We start from the raw sequence: 14,536 nt of genomic DNA, 5'->3' as shown, positions 1-14,536 counted from the left end.
GCAACAAGCCGGGGGAACCTGGGAAGGTTCGCATCTGTGGCGATTTCAAGATCACTGTTAATCCAGTTCTTCACATGGTGCAATATCCGCTTCCGCGGATTGAAGATATCTTCGCTTCGCTGTCTGGCGGAAAGCACTTCACCAAGATAGACCTGGCGCAGGCGTACCTACAGATGGAAGTTGATGAAGCGTCACGACAGTATCTCACGATCAACACGCATAAGGGCTTATATCAGTATAATAGGCTGGTTTTTGGAGTGGCATCAGCTCCAGCGATTTGGCAAAGGGCCATGGAGCAGGTATTGCAGGGAATCCCAGGCACACAATGCTACCTGGATGACATCCTGATTACAGGAGATAACGATAATGATCACCTCGCGAATTTGGAGCAGGTGCTCATCAGATTGAAAGAATATGGGCTAAGAGCTAATCGCCAGAAATGCGAGTTCTTTCAAAAGCGAATCTCGTACTGCGGCCACGTCATTGACCAGGAGGGGCTCCATAAGTCACCTGACAAGATCGAAGCTGTTGTCAAAGCTCCAGCACCGGAAAATGTATCCCAGTTGAGGTCGTTCCTCGGGTTGGTTAACTATTACCACAAGTTTCTTCCAAATTTATCCACGGTGTTACACCCACTAAACACTCTTTTGCAAATGGGAATACCATGGAAGTGGAGCGATGATTGTAAGCGGGCTTTTCAAAAGAGCAAGGCATTGATCACCTCTAAGGAAGTGTTGGCTCACTTTAACCCAACGCTGCCTATTCGCTTAGCTTGTGATGCTTCTCCATATGGTATCGGGGCAGTGCTCGCACATAAGTTTCCAGATGGCTCGGAAAGGCCAGTCGCTTTCGCATCCAGATCATTGACCTCCGCTGAGCGCAACTATGCTCAGATAGATAGGGAGGCTCTCAGCCTCGTGTGGGGAGTTAAGAAATTTAACCACTACCTGCAAGGCCAAAAGTTTACGCTGCTGACAGATCACCAGCCGTTGGTTTCCATTTTCAACCCTAAGAAGGGTGTTCCGGTAATGACAGCGCAGAGGCTTCAGAGATGGTCCCTTTTCCTAGGGGCACATCAATATGATATTGAGTTCAAAGGTACAAAGCAACATGGTAATGCTGATGGGCTGTCGCGCCTGCCACTACCTACAGCGGAAGAGGCACTGGCAGTTGACCCTGTCAAGATATTTCACTCGACCATCATCGAATGCTTACCAGTCACCAATGCGGGTATTGAGAGAGAGAACCGAAATGACCCGACACTGTCTCGGGTCTACGACTTGACAGTGAAGGGATGGCCAGCACATGGCGACCCACTGTTACCAGCATTCTCAGCCAGACGAGAACAGCTGTCCGTATGTCAAGGAACATTGATGTATGGAACAAGGGTGATTATTCCTCCTAAATTAAGGGAGAGAGTTCTAAAAGAATTGCACGAAGGTCATCTGGGGGGAGTCAAGATGAAAAGCCTTGCTAGGGCTTATGTGTGGTGGCCAGGTATCGACAAACAAATAGAGGATCTGACTAAAAGCTGCTCAGGGTGCCAAAAAGTTCAGAACGCACCTCCAATTGCACCGCTGCATCCGTGGGAATGGCCTTCAGCCCCATGGCAATGTGTGCATATCGACTTTGCAGGTCCATTCATGGATTCCATGTTTTTGATAGCAGTAGACGCACATTCTAAATGGCCAGAAGTGATTAAGATGTCGACCACTACCTCTGAGAAGACGATTGCAGTTCTAAGAACCATATTTGCAAGGAATGGATTGCCGGAGCAAATATGTTCAGACAACGGACCACAGTTCGTGTCAGAAGAATTCCAGAAATTCATGAAAAAGAATGGGGTGAAACACTATACATCTGCCCCATATCATCCGGCTACAAATGGGTTGGCCAAGAGATTTGTACAAACGTTCAAAAAGGCGATAAAGGCCATGAGTGAAGATCATATTCCACTACAACACAAGGTGGACAATTTCCTAATGGCGTATCGAAACGCCACGCATGCAGTGACAAATCAAAGCCCTGCCATAATGTTCTATAACAGAAGGTTGCGGTCCCGGTTGGATTTGTTAAAACCCAAAGTGCGACAGGAAGTCGAACACAAGCAATTCCAGCATGTAAATAAAAAGGCCACTCGTAGTTTTGAAATAGGACAACCAGTGTTGGCCAGGGACTATAGGGATGATAAATGGCAACCTGGGACAATTTGTGCACGACAGGGACCCTTGATGTACACGGTAGACGTTGGAGAGAACGTAATACGACGTCATGCTGCCCAACTTGTGGAATCGAGAACAAGGGTCGACCCCATGTCTACGGCAGAGACACCAGTTGAAGAACCTATTGAGCCTATAGCATCTACCTCAGACTCGGACGTATTGGATGATGTTGAATCCATAGGCGATCAAGTGGGTGAGTCACCCCAGCAACGGGAACCAGAGATCCCTGAAAGGCGTTATCCGGGCCGGATCAGGAGGCCTCCTCAGAGACTGAATCTTTGAACAGTTCTTGTGTGTAAGTTGTATATATGTTATCCATGTAGTGTATTAATTGAGGGTGTCCACTGTTAAGCTAAAAGGGGAGGAATTGTAGTGTATGTAACCTGTACTACCTTAAGAGGATACCTTAAGGTGATGGACTACTTTTTAACGGCTCCTGTACATTGTAGTACCAGTAGTGACCACACCGGTATATAAACCCTGCGGAGCAAAGTGTACCTCAGTTCAGCCTTGACCCTCAATCACTAAGAGTCTTCAGTGCATTTCTGGCTGTGCAGCTGCCTCAGTCAGCAGGAGGAGAAGGAGCAGCCAAACCAAGAGAGTGGAGAGTGGAAAGTGGTGGTCTCCTGACCAGGAAGAGGAGGAGAACGATAGACCACCACCTCCACCTCCTCCACCATCATCACAGCAACTGAGGTGCCTGGAGAGATAGGACAGAGGAGGAGAAGGAGAAAGGAGGCCAGCAACAACACCAACCAGGGGAGAGGCCTTTCCATTACTGCCTCCCCAAATTGGCCTCCACTTCAGGAGAGGGAGAGAGGGGAGAGAAACAACTAACAACCACCAACTGTTTGGAAGGAGGGAAGAACAAAATCATCTCTTCTGAACATCTACAGGTGGGTGCTTTTTGGGGCACTCTCCCAAAGACTTTGTATTTTAGGTGGGGGGAGAAAAGAAGAAACAAGGCCGGATCATCAAGGGGTGTAGTGCGTGTGTGTGTGGCTCTTGTTAAAAGCTTGGCCACGCACACCACTAATAAGCACCCCTTCTATTGCCTGGCCTGGGAGAGCTGGAGCTGCCTAGGTGAAGTCTTTATTTCCATTAATTGCATCGTTAAGACCTGCTGCAGGACTGAGCCTGGGCATCTCCAGCTTTCCCAGATGAAGACATCTTCTCCCGCTGCCAGAAGACCACCACCACCAAAGACTTTTAAATCCCATCGGAGAGTGCACCCCTGCCAACACCCACCTACCATCCTGAGTGGCAACACTGCCCTTGCGGCCTCCCTCCTTCCCACCCCCCTCTCTCTCTCTCTTTATCTCTCTCTGCCTGTTTCTCTGAGGCACCTCATTTTCATCTCTTTTTATTAATTGCCTATTGAGCAGAGGGGAGAAGGCACCTCTCCCAATTTCAATCAATAAGGGGGAGAGGTGTGCCTTCAATTTAAACAGCTCCCTCTGCTCGATAGAGGACCAAAAAAATACCTGAGGCCATTAAAACCTTCAGGCCTGTGACTTGGGGTGAGTGTAGCCCTTATAAAAGCACCCCAGAATGGCGACTGCATCTTCGCCGGTGGCGGGGCAAGCCAGGACTTATGCGGGAGTGGCAGCCACAGCCACAGCTGCTCCCGCTGCTTCTGCTGCCCCGTCACCATTCAGATTAATAAGAAAAAAGCTTGGGGTGAAGAGCTACACTCACCCCACTATGACCATTGAGGCCTGCGTTAAAGCCATGGCTGGGGTTGTCGGCCCCTCAGCCATCGTCGCGGCCTCAAAAATGTATGGGAAGGCTGTGTTCTTCCTGGGGTCGGAGCGGGCGGTGTCCCTGGCCGTCGCCAAGGGGCTCACCGTGGGCGGGACCTTCCTGCCGGTGGATCCTCTCGAGGCCACCGCGCAGAGGATCGTCATTTCCAACGTCCCGCCCTATGTTCCTGGTGAGCTCCTCCTTCCCCATTTACGTCAACTTGGGGAGGTGAGGTCGGGGATCACACCCATCCCGCTCGGCTTCCGGGAAGCCAGCCTTCGCCACGTCTTCTCCTTCCGGCGCCAGCTGTTTATCCAGCTGGCGCAGGAGGAGGACACCGACGGGGCGTTCGTCGTCCTCCACGAGGGGACCGCCTATCGCGTCTTTTGGACGTCGGACGGTGTGCGGTGCCATGCCTGCAAGGAGGTGGGGCACATTAGGAAAAACTGCCCCGCCTCCAAGGCCGCCGGATCATCTCGTGCGGCCGAGGCTGGCGCCGCCGCCGCTCCTCCCCCCAGATCTGCCCACGCGTCGAGAACGTCTGATGCGCGGTTGACGTCGGGGGCCGATGCCACCAAGGCCTCCGGCGGGGGGGAGGGAGCGTGTCCAGCCGGAAAGAAGCACTCGCTCCCTCCATGCTAAAAAGAAGGCATGACCCCCTGGAAGAGGAGGAGGACCGGGAGGAGGAAGGTCCCTCCGAGCAGGGGGAGTCGTCGCCCGCCGCGGGTACTGCGCCCCCCACCCCCGCTGTCGTCATCACCAGCGATCGGCAGGGGTCGCCTGTCCCTCGGGAGGCTGAGGCAGATGTGTCTGTCCGGCGTGTGCCTCCCGGGGATGGGGACGAGACCCTGCCCATGGGGGGGGTCGCGGAACAACCCGCGGCGGAAAATGAAATTGACATTCTATCGGTGCCATTACCCCTCGCCGGGTCGGGTGGCCTGGGGTCTGGGTCGGGCGAGCTCGGGGATAATGATCTCGCCCAATGCGACCCGGACATCTCCCAGGGGCTGCTCGACCTGGTGGAGGTTTTTATTCAAAACACCCCATCCACTGGGTCGGAGGTTGGTGGCGGGGAGGAGGATGGCCCCTGGCTGCGTCTCTGGTGCCGGACATACTGGAGGAGCTGGGAATTGTTCTCTCTCCGGTTTCGCCGGTTGTTCCGGCGTCTGGGACGGAGGGGAGCTCTGAACCGCCGCCGTCTTCTGGCCCAGCACCCCTAGAGGAGCCCAGGGAGGAATCCTCTGCCGCCGATCCTGGGGGTGGGATCCGGGCGGAGGCGGGGCTGGCTGGTGCGGCCTAGCCGTTCGCTGTGCACTGCGCGGCGGACGGGTCGGCCGCTGGTGACGACCCCCTGGAGGAGGATGGGGACTCGGTGATGGGCACGGAGGACGATTCGGACTCCAGCGCCGACGAGGCAATGGATGACCTCGTGCCCCTTGCCGAGTCTCCCCTCATTCCCGTAAGGGAACTCTGGGATTTTATGGCCACGTGCCTGGGTCGGCGCAATAATGTCCGGCTGGCCCTCGACAGGTGGTCGGAGCTGGCGCTGCTCATCATATCCGTCCGCGCCGCCGTTAAGATCATGGGCGCAGACGAGGGTGTGAACCCGCTCGAGCTGCGTCGGCTCAGAACGTTTCTCACTGGGCTGCTGAGGAAGTGGCGGCTGACCAGCGGCTGCGCTTCCTCCCCCCGTTAGGTGTAGGTAGAGGTTGCACTATGCTTCTGACATGAAGATAACCATAGCCAGCCTCAACATCAACGGCAGCAGGGAGGCGCGCCGCAGATTCAATAACTTCTCGGTCCTTCGGGACGGGAAGTATGCGGTGTGCTTCCTGCAAGAAACCCACACCGTTCCGGGAGACGAAGCCACGTGGCTCCTGGAGTGGCAAGGAGGGGTCAGCATGAGTCACCTCTCCAACAATTCCAGCGGGGTGGCTATCTTGCTGGCCCCGCATTTTCAGCCGGAGATCTTGGGGGTCAAGGAGCACATGCCGGGCCGCTTGCTCCAGGTCACTGTTCGCCTGGGGGGCGTGCCGCTCCATCTAGTGAACATGTACACCCCTCAGGCCGGTGCGCAGCAAGTGCGCTTCTTTCAAGAAGTGTCCGCTCTTCTGGGCTCCATCGACGTGGGCGAGTGCGTCATCCTCGGCGGGGATTTTAACTGCACCCTCGAGGCGAGGGACCGTCCGGGTCCCGCGCGATGCCCGGCGGCGATGGAGATGTTGAGGGACCTGGTCGGGTCCTTCGACTTGGTGGACGTCTGGCAAAATCTTCATCCCGACTCCAGCGCCTTCACTAGCGTGAGGTCTGGAGGAGGAGGGTCCAGAATCGACCGCCTCTACATTTCCCGGGCGTACGTCTCCTGTGTTCCGGCGGCTTCCATGCGGCCGGTGCCGTGCATGGACCACCACCTGGTGTGGGCGGAGCTCGTTTCGCTGCGCACGCAGGGGGGGTCCGCGTACTGGCACTTTAACAACCTGTTGCTGGAGGACGCGCGGTTCCGGGATTCATTTCGTTGGTTCTGGGCCGATTGGAGAAGGAAGCAGGGGGGCTTCCCCTCCTTGAGGCTGTGGTGGGACGTGGACAAGGCTCACGTCCATCTCTTCTGTCAGGAGTACGCGAAGGGGTCGACCAAGAGGCGGGAGGCCCGGGTCGGGCGGTTGGAGAAGAAGGTGCTCGACCTGGAGTCCCGTCTCGGTCAAGTCGTCGGGGACCCGGCCCTGCGGAAGGTGTACGAAGAGAAGAAGGGCGCGCTGAAGGACCTGCAGCTCATCGGTTCCCGAGGCGCGTAGGTGAGGTCGCGGATCCAGCTCCTGCGGGACCTGGACCGCGGCTCCCCCTTCTTCTACTCGCTGGAAAAAAGACGGGGGGTCCGTAAGCAGCTCTTGGGGCTGCTGGCCGACGACGGATCTCTGGTCTCGGATCCGGAGGGAATCAGCGCGGAGACCCGCGCCTACTACGGGGCTCTGTTCTCTCTGGATCCGTCCAGCGAGGATGCGCGCAGAGTTTTGTGGGAGGACCTGCCGAAGGTCAGTCCGGAGGGCGCCGAAAAATTGGACGCTCCGCTAAGCCTGGCGGAGCTGACCGGCGCCCTCCACCAGCTCTCTAGGGAAAAGTCCCCGGGGCTGGACGGGCTGACCGTGGAGTTCCACAGGACGTTCTGGGACGTCTTGGGGGGTGACTACGCGCGGGTCCTGGGGGAATGTTTGGCGACCGGGGAGATGCCCCTCTCTTGGCACAGGGCGGTCATTGTCCTGCTGCCTAAGAAGGGCGATCTCCGCCTCCTTAAGAACTGGCGCCCGGTCTCCCTCCTCAGCACGGACTATAAAATCTTTGCTAGGGCCATGTCTGCTCGCCTTGGCACCGTGCTGGCCCACATGATCCACCCCGACCAGTCCTACACAGTCCCGGGCCGGACCATCAACGATAACATCCATCTGGTCCGGGACCTGGTCCACCACTCCCAGAGGGCTGGTCTGTCGGTCGCCTTCCTCTCCCTGGATCAGGAGAAGGCGTTCGACAGGGTGGATCACGAGTATCTCTTCGGGACTCTGCGCGCATTCGGGTTCGGGACGCATTTCGTCGCCCGGATCCGACTTCTGTACGCTGCCGCAGAGTGTCTGATTAAAGTTAACGGGTCCTTGATGGCGCCCCTTCGCTTCGGGAGGGGGTTGCGTCAGGGATGCCCCATGTCCGGTCAGTTATATGCCATTTGCGTGGAGCCATTCCTGCGCCTCTTGCGGAAGAGGTTGACGGGACTGGCTCTGCAAGGGCCGGGCGTGGAGGTGGTCCTCTCGGCTTACGCCGATGACGTGCTCCTCACGGTCACGGATCCCGCTGACTTGCGGAGGATGCGGGAATGCCAGCAGATTTACTCGGACGCATCCTCCGCCAAGATCAACTGGGAGAAATGTTCCGGACTCCTGGTGGGCCAGTGGCGGGTGGACTCCCTGCCGGAGGAGTTCAGGCCTTTCGCCTGGAACACCACGCACCTCCTTTATTTGGGAGTCTACCTTAGCCCTGCCGAGGACGCCTGGCCGGCGAACTGGCAAGAGCTGGAGGCCAAAGTCACCGCTCACCTAGGACGCTGGACAGGACTGCTCCGAGTGTTGTCCTACAGGGGTCGAGCGCTGGTCATAAACCAGCTGGTGGCCGCCATGTTGTGGTACCAGTTGGTAACTTTGATCCCTCCCCCTGCGTTTGTCGCCAAGATGCAGAAGAAGCTCATCGACTTCTTCTGGGACAAAAGGAAGCACTGGGTCTCTGCCGCGGTTCTGTGTCTCCCGCTTAGGGAGGGCGGTCAGGCGCTGGTGTGCCTTCGCACCCAGGCTGCGACTTTCCATCTTCAGACGCTGCAGAGATACCTGTACGTCGAGAATCCTCCGAGATGGTGTGCGCTGGCGACGTTTTTCTTCCGCCAGCTGCACGGCCTCAATTACGACACGCAGTTCCTGTTTGTGAAAGTGGGCGGCAGGCGTGCCGACCTGCGGGAGCTGCCTGTCTTCTACCAGGAACTACTATGGGTTTGGAACTACGTCGCTTCCAGGCGGAGCTCTCCCCCGTCAGGAGCGGCGGCTCTCCTTCAGGAGCCGCTGCTCAGGAATCCGCACCTCCACGAACGCGGGTTCGGGCGGCTGGCGGAGGGCAGGGCTGTGTCTGGCGGGGTGACCAGAGTCGGGGACCTGCTCGATGGCGGAGTAGCTGGCTGTATGGCGCCGGAGGAGCTGGCGTTGCGCCTGTCCTGGGCCAACGTCCGGCTCGCGGCCGAAGCCATCGAATCGGTGAAAGCGGCACTGGGCCCTGACGCCACTAGGTGTATCGAGTCGGCTCAAGCACGTGGGGCAATCCCGTCCGAGCTTACCCCCATCCGGACAGAATTCCTCATCGGCGCCCGGTCCCGAATCTCCCCTCGGGAGCCGGCGCCTCACAACTTGAGCCGTCTCGAGGAAATACCCTCCGTGCCTTTTCATTCCGCGCGGAGGGGTTTCCTGTACGGGCTGCTCCTGCACACTCTCCACTTTGCCATCTTCGTCTACCATCCGGACACGACTTGGCGTGGCATCTTGCCGACTGGCGGTGGCGGAGGTCCCCAATGGAGGGCTCTCTACATGGGAGTCCTCCCTTGTTCCAACGGGGACTTGGCCTGGAGGGTGTTGCACGGAGCGGTCCCATGCAATAAGGTTTTAAGTAGGTTCATGGACTCCCAGGCCGCCTGCATTTTTTGCGGCCTGGAGGAGTCCGTGTTTCACGTTTATATGGAGTGTGAGAGGTTGCAGCCCCTCTTTCACTAATTGAAGGGGCTGCTCCTCGATTTTTGGTTGCACTTCAGTCCCACGCTCTTGATCTACGGTCACCCGGTGCGGAGGGGAGCGGACAGGCTGGGCGACCTTCTTGTGGGCCTGCTCCTGGGTCTGGCTAAAAGAGCAATCAATTCGTCCAGGCAGCGGGCGGTCGAGGGGGTCGTCCAGCCGGATTGCCTGCCTCTCTTCCACGGCCATGTTCGCGCCCGGGTGGCCCTAGAGTCATAGAGTCATAGAGTCATAGAGTAATACAGCACGGATAGAGGCCCTTCGGCCCATCGTGTCCGCGCCGGCCATCAAGCCCTGTCTAATCTAATCCCATATTCCAGCATTTGGCCCGTAGCCTTGTATGCTATGGCATTTCAAGTGCACATCCAAATGCTTCTTAAATGTTGTGAGGGTTTCTGCCTCCACAACCCTTTCAGGCAGTGAGTTCCAGACTCCAACCACCCTCTGGGTGAAAAAGTTCTTTCTCAAATCCCCTCTAAACCTCCCACCCTTTACCTTGAATCTATGCCCCCTAGTTATCGACCCCTCTACTAAGGGAAAAAGCTCCTCAGCATCCATCCTATCTATGCCCCTCATAATTTTGTACACCTCAATCATGTCCCCCCTCAGCCTCCTCAGCTCCAAGGAAAACAAACCCAACCTGCCCAGTCTCTCTTCATAGCTGAAGCGCTCCAGCCCTGGTAACATCCTGGTGAACCTCCTCTGCACCCTCTCTAACGCGATCACATCCTTCCTGTAGTGTGGCGACCAGAACTGCACACAATATTCCAGCTGTGGCCTAACCAGTGTTTTATACAGCTCCATCATAACCTCCTTGCTCTTATATTCAATGCCTCGGCTAATGAAGGCAAGTATCCCATATGCCTTTTTTACCACCTTATCCACCTGTTCCGCCGCCTTCAGGGATCTGTGTACTTGCACACCCAGATCCCTCTGACCCTCTGTCTTGCCTAGGGTCTTTCCATTCATTGTGTATTCCTTTGCCTTGTTAGTCCCCCCAAAGTGCATCACCTCGCACTTTTCCGGGTTAAATTCCATTTGCCACTGTTCCGCCCATCTGACCAACCCATCTATATCGTCCTGCAGACTGAGGCTACCCTCCTCGCTATTTACCACCCTACCAATTTTTGTATCATCCGCGAACTTACTGATCATACCCTTTACATTCATATCCAAGTCATTAATGTAGACCACAAACAGCAAGGGACCCAGCACCGATCCCTGTGGTACCCCACTGGCCACAGGCTTCCAGTCACAAAAACAACCTTCGACCATCACCCTCTGCCTTCTGCCACTAAGCCAGTTTTGTATCCAATGTGCCAAGGCACCCTGGATTCCATGGGCTCTTACCTTCTTGACCAGTCTCCTGTGCGGGACTTTATCGAAGGCCTTACTGAAATCCATGTATACCACATCCACTGCGTTACCCTCATCCACACACCTAGTCACCCCCTCAAAAAATTCAATCAAATTAGTCAGACATGATCTTCCCTTGACAAAGCCATGTTGACTATCCCTGATTAATCTTTGCCTCTCCAAGTGGAGACACATTTTGTCCCTCAGGATTTTTTCCAATAATTTTCCTACCACTGATGTTAGGCTCACTGGCCTGTAGTTCCCCGGTTTTTCCCTACTACCCTTCTTGAATAATGGTACTACATTAGCGGTTCTCCAGTCCTCTGGCACATCCCCTGTGGCCAGAGAGGTCCTGAATATATGTGTTAGAGCCCCCGCAATCTCCTCCTTTGCCTCACACAGCAGCCTGGGATACATTTCATCCGGGCCTGGGGATTTATCCATTTTTAGGCCAGCTAAAACCGCCAATACCTCCCCCCGCTCGATGTTAATATGTTCGAGCATATCACAGTCCCCCCGCCCTATTTCTATGTCTACATCGTCCTTCTCCATAGTGAAAACAGACGCAAAAAATTCATTCAGAACCCCTCCTACATCTTCCGGCTCCACACACAGATTGCCACTTTTGTCCCTAATGGGCCCTATTTTTTCCCTAGTTATCCTCTTACCCTTAATATACTTATAAAACATCTTCGGATTTTCCTTTATTTAGCTTGCCAGTGTTATTTCATGGCCCCTCCTTGATCTCCTAATTTCTTTTTTAAGTATCCCCCTGCACTTTTTGTACTCCTCTAGGGCTTCCTCCGTCTTTAGCCTTTTGTATCTACCAAAAGCCCTCCTTTTTTTCCTAATCCATTCCCGTATATCCCCTGACATCCAAGGTTCCCTGTGGTTTTTGGAACCACCCTTGACCTTTACGGGAACATGTTGCCATTGTATGTTCTCAATCTCCCTTCTGAAAGCCTCCCATTGCTCCGATGCGGATTTTCCTACAAGTAGCTGATCCCAGTCCATTTTGGCCAGATCCTGCCTTATCCTATTAAAATCGGCCTTCCCCCAATTTAGAACCTTTATTTGCGGCCCATCCCTGTCCTTTTCCATGGCCACCTTAAATCTTACCATATTATGGTCACTATCACCAAAGTGCTCACCTACTAGCACTTTTTCCACTTGGCCGGCCACATTCCCGAGAATTAGGTCCAGTACCGCCCCCTCTCTTGTAGGACTTTCTACATGCTGGCTCAAAAAGCTCTCCTGGATGCACTTTAAGAATTCTACACCCTCTGAGCCTTTCACACTCTGACTATCCCAGTTAATATTGGGGAAGTTGAAATCCCCCATTATTATTACCCTATTATTTGCACATTTCTCTGAGATTTGCCTACATATCTGTTCCTCTATCTCCCCCTGACTGTTTGGAGGCCTATAGTACACTCCCAGCAAAGTGCTTGCCCCCTTTTTGTTTTTAAGCTCCACCCATATGGCCTCATTAGAGGACCCTGCTAATATATCATCCCTCCTTACTGCAGTAATTGACTCCTTAATTAATATTGCGACACCCCCTCCTCTTATACCTCCCCCTCTGTCTCGCCTGAAGATTCTGTACCCCGGAATATTGAGCTGCCAGTCTTGCCCTTCCCTCAACCATGTCTCCGTGATAGCAACAATATCATACTCCCATGTGTTTATCAACACCTTCAGTTCATCCACCTTATTCGCAAGACTCCTTGCATTAAAATAGATGCCATCCAGCCTTGCCCTTATATATTTGCCCTGTCTACCAAGCTGACTTGTTTTTTTCTCTATAATTGGCAGCACATCCCCCCCTATTTCAGCTCCCCTCTGTATCCCATCCCCCTGCCAAGTTAGTTTAAACCCCCCCCAACAGTGCTAGCAAACCTCCCCGCAAGGATATTTGTCCCGCTCTGGTTCAGGTGCAACCCGTCCGACTTGTACAAGTCCCACCTTTCCCAGAAGCAGGCCCAGTGATCCAGGAAAGTAAAACCCTCCCCCCTACACCAACTCTTTAGCCACGCATTCATCTGCTCTATCCTCCCATTCCTATACTTACTAGCACGTGGCACTGGGAGTAATCCAGAGATTACAACCTTTGAGGTCCTGCTCTTTAATCTGTTACCTAGCTCCCTAAATTCTTGATGCAGGACCTCATCCCTCTTTTTACCTATGTCGTTGGTACCAATGTGGACCACGACCATTGCCTGTTCACCCTCCCCCTCCAGAATGCCCTGCAGCCGCTCAGTGACATCCTTGACCCTGGCACCAGGGAGGCAACAAACCATCCTGGATTCACGTCTACGGCCACAGAAACGCCTATCTGTTCCCCTTACTATAGAATCCCCTACCACTATTGCTCTCCCACTCTTTTTCCCCCCTTCCTGGGCAGCAGGAGCACCCCCAGTGCCAGGAAGTTGGCTGCTGCTGCCTTCCCCCGGTGAGTCATCCCCCTCAACAGTATCCAAAGCGGTATACTTGTTTGAAAGGGGGATGCCCGCAGGGGTTCCCTGCACTACCTGCCTGCCTTTGTTGCTCCGCCTGATGGTCACCCCCTGTGCCGCCCTGCCCTGAGGCGTGAACAACTCGCTAAACGTGCTATCCACGAGCCTCTCAGCATCGCGCATGCTCCAAAATTCATCCACCTGCAGCTCGAGCGCCGCAATGCGGTCTGCAAGTAGCTGCAGCTGGATGCATTTCCCGCACACATGGTCATCAGGGACACTGGCAGCTTCCCTGATTTCCCACATGGAGCAAGAGGAGCAGAACACGGGTCTGAGCTCTCCTCCCATGACTTACTCCTTTAATTAATTAAAAAATTTATTCAATACCCCAGTTACAGGTATACTCTAGGGCGCTTTATTTACCAACTGTCCCCACTACACCACAGAAGTGTAACACCACAGAATTCAAGCTTGTATTGAAAAGAGAGAAATACTCACCAACCAATCACTTACCTGCTCCCTGGTGACGTCACACTTGGATTACTTTTTACCTCTCTCCTCTGCTGTTGATTTGGTATGCCTCTGCCTTGGCGCCGGTTTTTATACCGGGCTCACCTCCGCTGCTGCTGCTCTCCCCCGAACTGGTCGGGCCTCTGCCTTGGCGCCGGTTTTTATACCGGGCTCACCTCCGCTGCTGCTGCTCTCCCCCGAACTGGTCGGGCCTCTGCCTTGGCGCCAGTTTTTATACCGGGCTCACCTCCGCTGCTGCTGCTCTCCCCCGAACTGGTCGGGCCTCTGCCTTGGCGCCGGTTTTTATACCGGGCTCACCTCCGCTGCTGCTGCTCTCCCCCGAACTGGTCGGGCCTCTGCCTTGGCGCCGGTTTTTATACCGGGCTCACCTCCGCTGCTGCTGCTCTCCCCCGAACTGGTCGGGCCTCTGCCTTGGCGCCGGTTTTTATACCGGGCTCACCTCCGCTGCTGCTGCTCTCCCCCGAACTGGTCGGGCCTCTGCCTTGGCGCCGGTTTTTATACCGGTCTCACCTCCGCTGCTGCTGCTCTCCCCCTAGAGATGGAGCACGCGGTGTCCGCCTTTGCGCTTGAGTATTTCCACGACCGGTGGGCGCCGCGGGGACTGGAGTGCATCATCAACCCGGAAAACCAAATTTTAATTTGATTTGTTAAGATTTAGTTGATCTTCTGTTTATTTACAGTCCAATTGGGTTTTTTGGGTTCAAACAAAAAGAGGACTCTCAATCACTAAAGACCTGTTTACTTACTTCTGTTGTCTGTGTCCGGTTATTCATTATAACTGCACTTGTAAACACAGACTCAACAAGATACTCAGCAGGTCAGGCAGCATCTGTGAAGAGAGAAACAGAGTTAACGTTTCAGGTCAATGACCTTTCGTCAGAGTAAAACACTAAGTTAGCTTGTGAGGCTTGATGTGCCT

This window comes from Somniosus microcephalus, chromosome 1 (assembly GCF_052327205.1).
Source record: "Somniosus microcephalus isolate GS21.2 chromosome 1, FLI_Smic_1.0, whole genome shotgun sequence".
NCBI lineage: Eukaryota > Metazoa > Chordata > Chondrichthyes > Squaliformes > Somniosidae > Somniosus > Somniosus microcephalus.
This window is presented reverse-complemented; position numbering follows the sequence as displayed.